Genomic DNA, 14,061 nt, shown 5'->3' with positions numbered 1-14,061 from the left:
CTTAGTCGCTCAGTCATGTCCGACTCTTTGTGACCCCAGGGACTGTAGTTGGCCAGACTCCTCTGTTCATGGAGATTCTCCAGGCAAGAATACTGGAGTGGGTTGCCATGCCCTCCTCCAGAGGATCTTCCTAACCCAGGGATTGAACCCAAGTCTCCCACATTACCGGCAGATTCTTTACTGTCTGTGCCACCAGGGAAGCCCAGGAATATTGGAGTGGGGAGCCTATCCCTTCTCTAGGGGATTTTTCCAATCCAAGGATTGAACTGGGGTCTCCTGAATTGCAGGTAGATTCTTTACCAGCTGAGCTACCAGGGAAGCCCAGAGTACATCATGTAAAATGCCAGGCTGAATGAATCATAAGCTGGAATCAAGAGTGCCAGGAGAAATATCAACAACCTCAGATATGCAGATGAAACCACTTTAGTGGCAGAAGGTGAAAAGGAACTAAAGAGCCTCTTGATGAAGGTGAAAGAGGAGAGTGAACAAGCTGGCTTAAAGCTCAACATTCAAAAAATTGAGATCATGGCATCTGGTCCCATCACTTCAAGGCAAATAGATGGAGAAAAAGTAGAAACAGCAACAGATTTTATTTTCTTGGGCTCCAAAATCTCTGCAGATGGTGACTGTAGCCGCGAAATTAAAAGACACTTGTTCCTTGGAAGAAAAGCTGTGGCAAACCTAGACAGAGTTTTAATAAGCAAAGACATCACTTTGCTGACAAAGGTCTGTCTAGTCAGAGCTATGGTTTTCCCAATAGTCATGTACAGACGTTAGAAGAAGGATGAGCACCAAAGAACTGATGCTTTTGAAGTGTGGTGCTGGAGAAGACTCTTGAGAGTCCTTTGGACAGTAAGGAAATCAAACCAGTCAATCCTAAAGGAAATCAATCCTGAATATTCATTGGAAAGACTGATGCTGAAGCTGAAACTCCAAAACTTTGAACACCTGATATGAAGAACTGACTCATTGGAAAAGACCCTGATGCTAGGAATGAATGAGGACATGAGGGAAAGAGGGTGATAGAGAATGAGATGGTTAAATGGAATCACCAAATTCAATAGACTGAGTGTGACCAAACTCTGGGAGATGGTGAAGGACAGGAAAGCCTGGCATTATGCAGTCCATGGGGTCACAAAGAGTAGGACGTGACTTAGCAACTTAGCAACAACATGACTTAGCAACAGTAACAAGAGGTGTTTAGGGCTTCCCTGGTGGTTCAGTGGTGAGGAGTCTGCCTGCCAATATGAGAGACACAGTTTCCATCTCTGGTCTGGGAGGATTCCACATGTCACGGGGAGGCTGGACCCATCCACCACAACTACTGAGCTTGTGCTCCAGAGCCTGGAAGCCACTACTGTTAAACCCAAGCGCCCTGGCTGCTTGTGCCTGTGCTCTGCAACGGAAGGAGCCACCAGAGTGAGAGGCTTGTGCACCATAGCTAGAGAGTGGCCCCCACTCACCACAATTAGAGAAAGGAAAAAAAAAAATCCAGTTCAGTGGTGAGGACCTAGCACAGCCAAAAATAAATAAATAAGATAAAATTTTGAAATAGAAAAAAAAAAGAGGTGTTTGTTATATGTCCTGCATGATAAGACATGCTATACTACACTAGTCTTTCCTGATAAGATGACATAGTGGGTTTTATAGAAATAATATCCATTTCTCATGACATTACCTACCCCGCCAAAGGATATGATTTTTCAAATGTGGCTTAGAAATGCTAAGACAGTGTTACATGCCTATATGGTTTTAGTATTTTCCTAAAGGAATCTTAATGATTTTATTGGGGACAGCTTGTTTAATACAAGAAAGACAACTACCCATTCATGACAGTCATGAGTTGGTGAGAACAAGAAACAGGCATATCTGCAGTATGATGACCCATTCCAGAACTGGGGGCCTTGACTCTGTAGTGAAGCCCTTTCCCAGCACACAGAAAGGCCAGGAACTGAGACTAATGGACCCACCAGGGGGACCAAGAGGAATTATCATGTCCATGGTCATTACCTGAGTCAGCCGTGAGGGCCCTGCCAAGAGCTCTTCACTCCAATGGCTCACTGGACACTGAGAATGTTCCCCTTTGTGTGTATTGATCCAGTGAACAGTCACAGAAATAAGTAGGCAGGTAAGACATGCTTTAGACAGAATAAAGGACTAGTTGGGAATGCTTGGGTTTCAGATCACAGACAACTAACTGCCTCTTTAAAATTATTTATTAGTAGCTGGAGATTCCTGAGGTATAAACTGAGAAAACAATACGATATATCATGGAGGCATCAGTCAGTTTACACTGAGGGTCTCTTTATTTCTGACCATTTCTTTTATTTTAAATTTATTTATTTTAATTGGAGGCTAATTACTTTACAATATCATGGTGGTTTTTGCCATACATTGACATGAACCAGCCACGGATGTACATGAGTCCCCCCATCCCAAACCCGCCTCCCACCTCCCTCCCCATCCCATCCCTCTAGGCTGTCCCAGTGCACCAGCTTTGAGAGCCCTGTTTCATGCATCAAACATGGACTGGTCATTTATTTCACATATGGTAATATACATGTTTCAATGCTATTCTCCCAAATCATCCCACCCTTGCCTTCTCCCACTGAGTCAAAAAATCTGTTCTTTACATCTGTGTCTCTTTTGCTGTCTCACATATAGGGTTGTCATTACCATTTTTCTAAATTCCATATATATGCATTAATATACTGTATTGGTGTTTTTCTTTCTGACTTACTTCACTCTGTAAAATAGGCTCCAGTTGCATCCACTTCATTAGAACTGACTCAAATGCATTCTTTTCTATAGCTGACTAATATTCCATTGTGTATATGTACCACAAGTTTCTTATCCATTCATCTGCCGATGGACATCTAGGTTGCTTCCGTGTTCTGGCTATGGTAAACAGTGCTGTGATGAACATTGGGGTACATGTGTCTCTTTCAATTCTGATTTTCTTGGTGTGTATGCCCAGCCGTGGGATTGCTGGGTCATATGGCAGTTCTATTTCTAGTTTTTTAAGGAATCTCCACACTGTTCTCCATAGTGGCTGTACTAGCTTGCATTCCCACCAACAGTGTAAGAGGGTTCCCTTTTCTCCACATCCTCTCAAGCATTTATTGTTTGTAGACTTTTTGATAGCAGCCATTCTGACTGGTGTGAGACGGTATGTCATTGTGGTTTTGATTTGCATTTCTCTGATAATGAGTGATGTTGAGCATTCTTTCATGTGTTTGTTAGCCATCTGTACGTCTTCTTTGGAGAAGTGTCTGTTTAGTTCTTTGGCCCATTTTTCTGATATTGAGTTGCATGAGCTGCTTGTATATTCTGGAGATTAATTCTTTGTCAGTTGTTTCATTTGCTACTATTTTATCCCATTCTGAAGGCTGCCTTTTCACCTTGCTTATGGTTTCCTTTGTTGTGCAAAAGCTTTTAAGTTTAATTAGGTCCCATTTGTTTATTTTTGCTTTTATTTCCATTACTCTGGGAGGTGGGTCATAGAGGATCTTGCTGTGATTTAGGGACTTAGGGACTATTGCAACATATCACAAGCCCACATTTACATCCAGAACCTTAAGTTCATGCTTCTGATTGTAAATACATGTCCCAGAAAGTCCCATCAACTCTCCTAGTCAACATTTTCCAAAGCAGTTCTGCAAACCTTCTAAATGACCTGTGGGCTTCCCAGATGGCACAGTGGTAAAGAATTCACCTGCCAATGGAGCAGATGCAAGAGATATGGGTTCAGTTCCTGGGTCGGGAAGATCCACTGGAATATGACAACCCATTCCAATATTCTTGCCTTGAGAATCCCATCAATTGAGGAGACTAGCGGCTACCATCCACGCAGTTGCAAAAGAGGTGGACACAACTGAGCATGCACGCACACACACAAATCATCTTTCTTTTTCACATTCAAATTGAGCTGACATCTGGAAACATGGGTCTCTGTTCCCTTCACCATACACCTGTGTCCTAGATTTCAGTTTTCAACTGCCCAGGAAAATGCTTTTGATAGATGTACCCAATTAGGCAGGAGAATTGCAGTGGCATAGAAAGGGCTCTTCATGATAGAATATATTATTGCCCCAGCAAGGACATGGACTGGAGTTAAGTCAGATGGCCCTCGGACCTCCAAAGCCCCTCACAGTCTCAATCTGCTCAGCCTGAAGCTGGGCAAGTCTGCCCAATGAAGGGCTCCATGAAAGCTATAGGTTTCCCAAGGGGCAGGATAAAACTCTTCCTTTTAACTGAGCAGCCCAGCAGTGTGACTCAGCAGTTTCTCCAAGATGGCCATGGAGTGGAGGTCCCCACAGAAGGTAAAGGCCTTAGGCTGGAAGCAGTTGCTCAGGGCAGGCAGGGTGGCATCGAATTAAAAGTCCATGATCCCACACTGCTCTGAGTGCAGTTTCTGGAGGGTGGCTGCAAGTTTCTTCAGTAGAGCTTGGAGGAGCCCAGAACTAATTTCAGTCATGGTGACACCACTTAGATTCAGGCCTTAGAGATGACAGATGTCCAGACACGGGGACAGATGGATCAAATCTGATTCTGTAAGCCAGCAGTTAGTTACTGTGAGGTTTACCAGTGGGGTCTTCAGGCACCTGGGGAGAAAATACACAATTAGATCTGAGAAACCAAGGTGGCAGGGGAGCTCAAAATTTTGAAAACTGCTAATCTTGGAAGAAAGTTCATTACAAATAAAAGGGGTTCCCCTATTGATGAAAAAGTTAGTTGACAAGTGTTTCCTCTTTAAAGTGAAAGTGAAAGTACTATCCCCATGGACTTTATGACCCCATGGACTGTATGACCCCATGGATGTAGCCTGCCAGGCTCCTCTGTCCAAGAAATTCTCCAGGCAAGAACACTGGAGTGGGTTGCCATTGCCTTCTCCAAGGGCATCTTCTGGACTCAGGGATCAAACTCCAGTCTCTTGTGTCTCCAGCATTGGCAGGTGGATTCTTTACCACTAGTACTACCTGGGGAGTCTGTGGGTGTTAACAGCAAAAAAACAAACAAAAAAAAGAAGAAGTCACAATCAAATGTACATGCATAAGCAAAGGGTTAAACTGTGAGACATTCATTTTATTGAATACTAGATGCCAGCTGACATCAATGAGGATAGATCTTTAAGACCTATCCTCAAGTGAAAATAAACAAGATTACCAAAACCACAATGGCAGTTTCTACAAGAAAGATGAAAGCAGACATTTCTATATGCTAATATAAATGTGTAGAAAGTCACAGAGAGGTCTAGAAGGTAAGCTACACTGTCCCCCCCAATTTTCTGGAGGGGAACCTGGGATGAGGAGGAGTTTCAGGGAAGGTGCTTGTTCTAAATGTATTATTGGGATATTTTACCCTGAGTGTTGGCCTGTCTTACTTGGGCAAAACCAGCAAAACCTGGAAAACATATCAGGTTTTCTTTCATATACAAATATATTCATCACAAATGCTATTTTTTTTTTCATATCCAAATTTTTAAATTATTGATAGCCATTTAAAATTGATTTTTCCCAAATTTACATTTCAGGAAAAGGTAACATTTGGTTATAAACTGATGGTAATGATTTCCATTCACTATGCAGTTAAAAGCGCTTACTATGGCACCAGGGTCCATGTTCGGTTGTGGGACCACAGGGTGGCAGAGAGACAGTTCCTGCCCTATGGGCCAATCTCTGCCAACAGGTGAGATTGTCAAGGAATAAAAATGTAATACATGCTGTTATCATACTATGCAGCAATCTTACTTCTTTGTTCTCCCTGAATGAATTGGAATCTACACCCACACAAAAACATTTAGAATGTTTCTTTCTGTGCATCCAGCCCCCTCTCCCAGCATGAGCCAGCTCAGAGCCTTCTCTCCAGCCCACCAGTGTATCCTCTTCTAGAACCTGGGGCCTGACTGCAATGCTGGGGCAACTTCCAATGGGATCAACAGAAATCAAGGGCAGAACCACACCTACAGGACTCTGGATCTCTGGGAGGGAGAGACGGAGGGGCTGAGACCAGGACCATCCCAGGGCCTGCAGTGCAGGTGAGCCCTATCCGTCTATCAGGTGCAGAGTCAGGGCCCCGCTGCCTCAGGTGTGCTCACACAGTCCTGTGTCCCTGCTCTTGAGAAGTCTCAGTTGCAGGACAGTTGTACTTGGCCTCGTGTAGGAGAGGACCCAGAACCCACCTGGGTCCAAAATCCACAAGGAGACCAGAGGCATTTGGCAATTGGGGGTACATTTTGGGAGGGTTGATCTCCTGTCCCCTTCCCTTCCGTTGAGTTCACAGTAGGTTTCCTTCAAGTCCTCCTGGGTTTCTTGCACCTGGAAGTCAGGCCAGAGTCCTGTGTAGAGGAGGAGCTCTGCTCAATATTCTATAATATTCCTTTATAGGAAAAGATTCAACCTGTATGGGATGAAGAATGGATATGTGTATATGGATAACTGAATCAATTACCTATACATCTGAAATGAACACTGTTGTAAATCAAATATAACTCAATATGAAATAAAAATTAAATTAGGAAAAAGATGAACTGCATAGTAGTAAATTATATCCCAACAAAGATGTTACATGGACATGAACTTGAGCAAACTCCAGGAGATTGTGAGGAACAGGGAGCCCTGGCGTGCCACAGTCCGTGGGGTCATGAAGAGTGAGAAAGGATGGAGTGACTGGACAACAACAATAAAAGGTGTTACATTTTTAAAATGATACAATTCACATTACTTTTTTGTTTTAGTTTTGCAAAACATGGGTTTTTGGTAAAAATGTAGTAAGAAAAATAAACCCAATTTTATACACTATCTTGAGTCATTCCAAGGTCCAGATCCAAGTTTGACCTCCTACATTGATTTCTGTGGTCATGTGATGCCACACTTCACACTTGAGTCATTCTGCCAGTGGATGGCAGATAGAAAAGATTCAATACACCTTTAGGAATGCCCTGCTCCACAATGTCCAGCCCTCACCCTTACTTCTCATTGTGATTTTGACCTGACCTGCTTTAAAGAAGCCTGACTTAACTCTGGAGGACTAACCACAACCCCAATTTCATTTCCTTTGCTTCCTGAATTAGCTCACAATCTACTATGTTACCTACATAACACCTAATTGACATTCTGATATGGGGACAACTTTGTGATGCTTCTTTGGGGAATGACACAACTGTCTGGAAACTATTTCAATTCTGGAACAGTTTCATAATTTTGATATGGCCAAAAATCCCTCAATAATGATAATTTTCATTTTGGTTTTTATTTATAATCTCAGAAACTGTTTAAACCCTTCTTTGTCTCTTACACTCAAGGCTGCAACTATTCCTGTTAGTGAAACTCAATCAAGATTTGTGGAGTGAATCAATGAATTATTCTTTGAATCCATCCCTTCTCCATACTCTTTCCTGAATGAATATCTGATTCAATCACTTCACCTGGATATAGGCTAAGATCTAATCAGGATTAACATTATGGACACTCTGGAATCTAATGATGCATTTGTCTCTGATTAGGTGTAAACAGTTGGAAAGGGGGACAATGTGATTAGAAAGGCCTATAAAAACCTCAGGCATTGAAGAAGAGATGCAGAGATTTCTCCCTCTGGAGTGACTCCTGGGTTCTCTACCAGATCTAAGATCTGAGCACCCCACCAACCATAGCACAGCTGGTAAGTTATCAGCCTCATAAAAGGACACTCTCGTTTTATCCACGGTCTGCAGGTCTCAAATGGTGACAGGCAACTCTGGATGGAAGGGAGAGTTTTTCTTTTTCTTTTTTTGAGTTTTTCTTTTTCTTTCTTTTCAGATGAACAGATTTAAGGCTTTGGTTTTGCCTTTCAGTTTACTGTTGCTGTAATCCCCAGAATATTGATTTGGACTTTGGTTTATATCATTTAAAATATCTTAACCAAGCAGATATTCTTTTTAAGGAAAACAACCTATCTGTTTGAAATTTATTTCTTGACATCTAATACATTTTAAAAAATACTTGGTGCACAAATGGCATTCATTTTAGAGCTATCTTATTAATCTTTACGGGCCAGATTAACTGGAAACTGAGGAAAGAGGCTGCATTGGTCCACATGATAGCTCCCTTCCCAGAGTTATGGCCCTAAGTGATGGACTGAAAGTTTTACCTGCAAAAAGATGGGGATCAGGTTTCAGGTTCCTTTGTACCCACTTCTCAGTGGGACATAACTCACAAAACAGTGGAAGGAGATGAACAGTGGTTACCTTTCTCCCTCCTCGGTACTTGTGGGATACTTGTTCTGATGCCAGGAGAGGCAGGGTTACGGCATTGTGTCCACTGAGCTTAGAGTGGAACTGGGAAAACTTGAGGCTCTTCCACCCCTGTCAGAGCAGTGACTTTGGCCCTGAGTTTGTTCCTCTGAAGGCTGGGAAACAGACTAATGTGTGTTCCTGCTTGGCCTGAGAAGTATACCTTGTTCCCTGACAGTTTTCACAGATTTCCTTTTGAAGGAGAGTCAGAATGAGTGTCCAGACCCCACTTAGACTCCTGTAACTAGCAGCAGGGAGCCTGCTGAAGGATGAAGCCTCGGCTATCGCTGCTCTGGAGTTTCTGTCCACTGAGCTCTTCCTGCCAAGTTTAAGAAGGCCTTCTATGGGAGACACCCAGAGACTCTGAAGGCCATGGTGCGAGCCTTGCCCTTTGTCCATCTGCCTCTGGGGGGCCTGATGCACATGCCTCACAAGGGAACTTTAGAAGCAATCCTGGATGGACTTAATGCCTTGCTTACCCACAAGGTTCACCTAAGGTGAGTCTGATCCAGGTACATTGGCAAGTTTAAAGACTTCTCTGAAGAGACTGCTGGTGTCAGGGAGAGTGGATGGCCAAGGAATGAACCAAAGGCTTCTGATGATGCCAACGAAGAAACACAGAGACTTGGCCATAGTTGAGCTCACTTTGGGAAATGCTTTCAGGAAGTGTAGGAGTGCCTAAGATGCAGGAGAGCCTAGGAGAATATACCCCCATTTCCTCCCAGGGATGCTAAAGATAGTGGAAATTGAAAAGCTATCTAAAGTGGAGGATGGAAGGGGAAAAGGAGACAGAGGAAGGTGGGGCAGAGAGGGAAGAGGACAAGGCAGCTGCTGATGTTAGAATGGTGAAGTACAAGCACAAGTAGGAAGTCCGAGTATTGCCTCAATTTGGAGACTGTGGTTTCATTCAATATGTATCTTAAACCATCCCACTCAATCTACTGTTTCCCATTAGGAGGTGCAAACTGCAGGTGCTGGATTTAAGGAATACTGGCCAGAACTGCTGGAGCATGTGATCTGGAGACATGGACCATGGGTCCTCAAGCTCACTGATGGCACCAATGTCTGAGGACAGTTTAAGGAAAGGAATACCCTTGGCTCCCTTGGAGGTGTTCATAGAACTTTGTCTCAAGGAAAGGACCATGGGTGAATTCCTCACCTGCCTCATCTTGTGGATGGCAGATAGAAAAGATTTGATATACCTGTGCTGTAAGAAGCTGACTATTGATTCAATCCCCATCAAAAGCCTTATGAAGTTTCTGCATTTGATGAGAGTCGGACATGACTGAAGTGACTTAGCAGCAGCAGCAGCAGCAGTCTCCAGGAGGTGCAAGTGAATTGCATCTGGCAGCTGTCCACCCTGACCCTGTTTGCTCCTCTCCTGGGTCAGATGCAGAGCGTACAGAGACTCATCCTCTCCCCCATTCTTGTGTCTGCCTTTGAGGAGCAGGAGCAGAAGGTTGTCCAATTTACCTCTCGGTTCCTCAAGCTGCACCACCTCCAGGATCTCTCTATGGAATGTCCCTCCTTCCTCAGTGGCCATCTGGACCAGATGCTAAGGTGAGACTGGCACCACTGACCAAGTAACAGTGAACACCACGCTAGCATGTTATTTGCATGTTGTCCTCTGCAGCTCTATCCTGAAGTGTGGTATCACACGACCACAGAAATCAAGGTAGGAGGCCAAACTTGGATCCAGACTCTGGAAAGGGACACACTACTAAGGCGCTACAGATTGGGGAGTTCATATCTGCTGATGGAGGGTTTGTCATTTCTGCCTTAGGAAGGGATATCTGTGTTCAGATGATTTAAGAACATAGGAAAGTGAAAGACGGAGAGACCACATTAGACTTTAATGTTTTTAAAGAGAAGCTCTATGCTCACTAGCTTCGGGACCACAATGAGCCTGTCTCATATCGCCTGCCTTCAAAAGATTGTTTTCTGCTCCATATGTCTTAATAAAGATTCTGGAAATAATGGGAGCCAAAAGGATAGTAAAAATCTGTAGGTGATTTACAGATGATGCAGGGATGTAAGTGAGCCCCTGCTAACTGTCAACCTTAGCTAATGTTGTGGGTTTTGCCTAGGTTGGTTCTCTATTCATGTCACTGAGGTGCCTTATCTGACCAAGAGATAAGGAAGCCTTCGGACCAAGAAATGATTGAAGAAAAGCCTGGTTTGAGAGAATTTTTTCTTCCCCCCCAATAAAACAATTCAGTGATGTCTACTCTTTATTGAGACAAGGTGTCAGGCTCTTCTATGAGCTTGTTATAGAAAATCCATTATCTTGATTCATCCTCTTAAAGAAGTGGAATATGTTGTACTCTGCTTGAGAGATGAGGAAAAGAATTTTCCAGATTCTGGGAATTTGACCTGGTCATACAGTGAAAGTGAAGGGACTCAGGCTAAAATGAGACGACATCCTGGGTGCTGACTTGAAGGTGGTTAGAAAGACCTTGACTTTAGTCAAATCATTTGTCTCCCACCTGGAGGTCACTTGACTCCCCGATTTCTCAGACCTAATTTCTAGATTTCTCCTCAGGTGCCTGAAGACCAGCTTGGAAAACCTCACAATAATGCACTGCCTGCTCACGGAATCAGACTTGATCCATCTGTCCCAGTGTCCGAGCATCAGTCAGCTAAAGGGCCTGGATCTGAGTGGGGTCATTTTTTTTTTTTTCTTATCTTTATTTTTTTTTTTCCCTCTAATTTATTTTATTTTTAAACTTTACATAATTGTATTAGTTTTGCCAAATATCAAAATGAATCCGCCACAGGTATACATGTGTTCCCCATCCCGAACCCTCCTCCCTCCTCCCTCCCCATACCATCCCTCTGGGCCGTCCCAGTGCACCAGCCCCAAGCATCCAGCATCATGCATCGAACCTGGACTGGCAACTCGTTTCCTACATGATATTTTACATGTTTCATTGCCATTCTCCCAATTCTTCCCACCCTCTCCCTCTCCCACAGAGTCCATAAGACTGTTCTATACATCAGTGTCTCTTTTGCTGTCTCGTACACCGGGTTATTGTTACCATCTTTCTAAATTCCATATATATGCGTTAGTATACTGTATTTATGTTTTTCCTTCTGGCTTACTTCACTCTGTATAATAGGCTCCAGTTTCATCCACCTCATCAGAACTGATTCAAATGTATTCTTTTTAATGGCTGAGTAATACTCCATTGTATATATGTACCACAGCTTTCTTATCCATTCATCTGCTGATGGACATCTAGGTTGCTTCCATGTCTTGGCTATTATAAACAGTGCTGCGATGAACATTGGGGTACACGTGTCTCTTTCCCTTCTGGTTTCCTCAGTGTGTATGCCCAGCAGTGGGGTTGCTGGATCATAAGGCAATTCTATTTCCAGTTTTTTAAGGAATCTCCACACTGTTCTCCATAGTGGCTGTACTAGTTTGCATTCCCACCAACAGTGTAAAAGGGTTCCCTTTTCTCCACACCCTCTCCAGCATTTATTATTTGTAGACTTTTGGATCGCAGCCATTCTGACTGGTGTGAAATGGTACCTCATAGTGGTTTTGATTTGCATTTCTCTGATAATGAGTGATGTTGAGCATCTTTTCATGTGTTTGTTAGCCATCTGTATGTCTTTTTTGGAGAAATGTCTATTTAGTTCTTTGGCCCATTTTTTGATTGGGTCGTTTATTTTTCTGGAGTTGAGCTGTAGGAGTTGCTTGTATATTTTTGAGATTAGTTGTTTGTCGGTTGCTTCATTTGCTATTATTTTCTCCCATTCTGAAGGCTGTCTTTTCACCTTGCTAATAGTTTCCTTTGATGTGCAGAAGCTTTTAAGGTTAATTAGGTCCCATTTGTTTATTTTTGCTTTTATTTCCAATATTCTGGGAGGTGGGTCATAGAGGATCCTGCTGTGATGTATGTCGGAGAGTGTTTTGAGTGGGGTCATTGTGACCAACTCTAGGCCTGTGATCCTTCAAATTCGGCTGGAGAAAGTAGCAGCCACTGTCCTGGAACTGGGCTTAGATGACTGTGAGATCTTGGACTCCCAACTTGAGGCCATCCTGCCTGCCCTGAGCCTCTGCTTCCAGCTCTGGTCCTCAGTCTGTGAGGGAACATCCTATCCATGGCTGCCACGGAGAAGCTGCTTCTCCATACTGCTGGGCTGCCCAATTTAAGTAAAGAATTTTATTCTGCCCCTCGGGAGAGTTATAGGTCTCAAGGAGTTTTACTCCAAGGGAGATTTGCTCAGCTTCAGGCTGGGTTGAAGGCGATTCTGAAAGTCTTAGGACAGCCCAGGACCATCTGGCTTAGCTCCAGCCCCTTTCTTCACTGCAGTGATGACATGCTCTATCACATGGAGCCTATTACCGACCACTGCAATAGTTCTGCCTATTTGATGCCTCTATCAAAAGCTTCCTTGGAAACTAAAATGAGGCTACAGTGGCATTGTATAGGAGCAGAGATCAATGGTTTTTCACATCTGTTTACTTCAAGTGGGAAAAGTTAAGGTGATCCAGTAAAGGTGCAGGATTGCAGGCAGAAATGTTGGCTTGGGGACTTGATATGACTTTGGGGGCCATGTATCCTATACAGTTGGAAATGTGAACCTAAATTTCTTTGAGGGAAAAGGGCTTGAGATACTCTTGTTAGAGTCATACCTGAGTTGACTGAAATGTTGTTAAGGTTGTTAAGAAATGGTCAGAAATAAAGGGATCCTCAGTGAAAACCAATGGCACCCCACTCCAGTACTCTTGCCTGGAAAATCCCATGGATGGAGGAGCCTGGAAGGCTGTAGTCCATGGGGTTGTGAGGGTTGGACACGACTGAGCGACTTCACTTTCACTTTTCACTTTCATGCATTGGAGAAGGAAATGGCAACCCACTCCAGTGTTCTTGCCTGGAGAATCCCAGGGACGGGGGAGCCTGGTGGGCTGCTGTCTATGGGATCACAAAGAGCTGGACATGACTAAGTGACTAACACACACGCAGGGCTTCCCTGGTGGCTCAGTGATAAAAGAATCTGCAATTCAGGGACCTGGATTCGATCCCTGGGTAGGGAAGATCCCCTGGAGGAAAGCATGTCAACTCACTCCAGTATTCATGGCTGGAGAATCCCATGAACAGAGGAGTCTGGTGAGCTATGGTCCATAGAGTCTCAAAGAGTTGGGCACAAATAAAGCAACTGAGCACACAGTCATCATTACTTTGTTGGAGGCCTGGTTAACGATTGAGTAATGTGACAGATGACAGCCTTATAAAATAGACAAGATATAAGTAATACTACTAATAATATTAATAAAGTCTGAGTACAGCAGAAGCACAAGGTAGAAATAAGTTGAAAACGGCAAGAGAGAATAAATTAACACAATGGTTAGCATAACTAATTATAATCTGGTTGTAATAAACCATCAAGTCCAGATGGGAGTCAGATGGAGAAGCCAAATTCTAAAGTATCAGGAAGAGAGAAGTGGATAAATGCTTCACTGTTGTTTACAAAAGAATAATTTATCAACTTGTTGTAAGTCATAGTTAGCAAAGAGGAAAGATTTTCTGGAAAAGAAATACAAAAAGCCAATGTATTTCAAAATAAATCATAAAATTATAAATCATATTTTCAGTTCATTCATTCCATTCCCAATTATTTCCTATTGATCTGAATGAAGTCATCAGGTTTTCCATTAGTTTTATAATTTCTTACCCAGTTCAATGGAATGGTCTAAAATCACCAGAAATTTATATTTGCCTAAAAGTTCTCTTTATGAATCTTTTCAAAGATTTTCCTTTTATAAAAGTATCAGAGCAAAA

At 43.1% G+C, this 14,061-nt stretch overlaps 1 pseudogene; it reads left to right on the top strand.

Moving 5' to 3' along the window:
* Positions 1-4,292: 4,292 nt before the first annotated feature.
* Positions 4,293-12,763, top strand: LOC113906233 (annotated as a pseudogene).
* Positions 12,764-14,061: the final 1,298 nt, after the last annotated feature.

The sequence above is a fragment of the Bos indicus x Bos taurus genome, chromosome 16 (genome assembly GCF_003369695.1).
Source record: "Bos indicus x Bos taurus breed Angus x Brahman F1 hybrid chromosome 16, Bos_hybrid_MaternalHap_v2.0, whole genome shotgun sequence".
Taxonomy (NCBI): domain Eukaryota; kingdom Metazoa; phylum Chordata; class Mammalia; order Artiodactyla; family Bovidae; genus Bos; species Bos indicus x Bos taurus.
The sequence above is the reverse complement of the archived record's forward strand: the minus strand, read 5'-3'. Positions and strand labels throughout refer to the sequence as shown.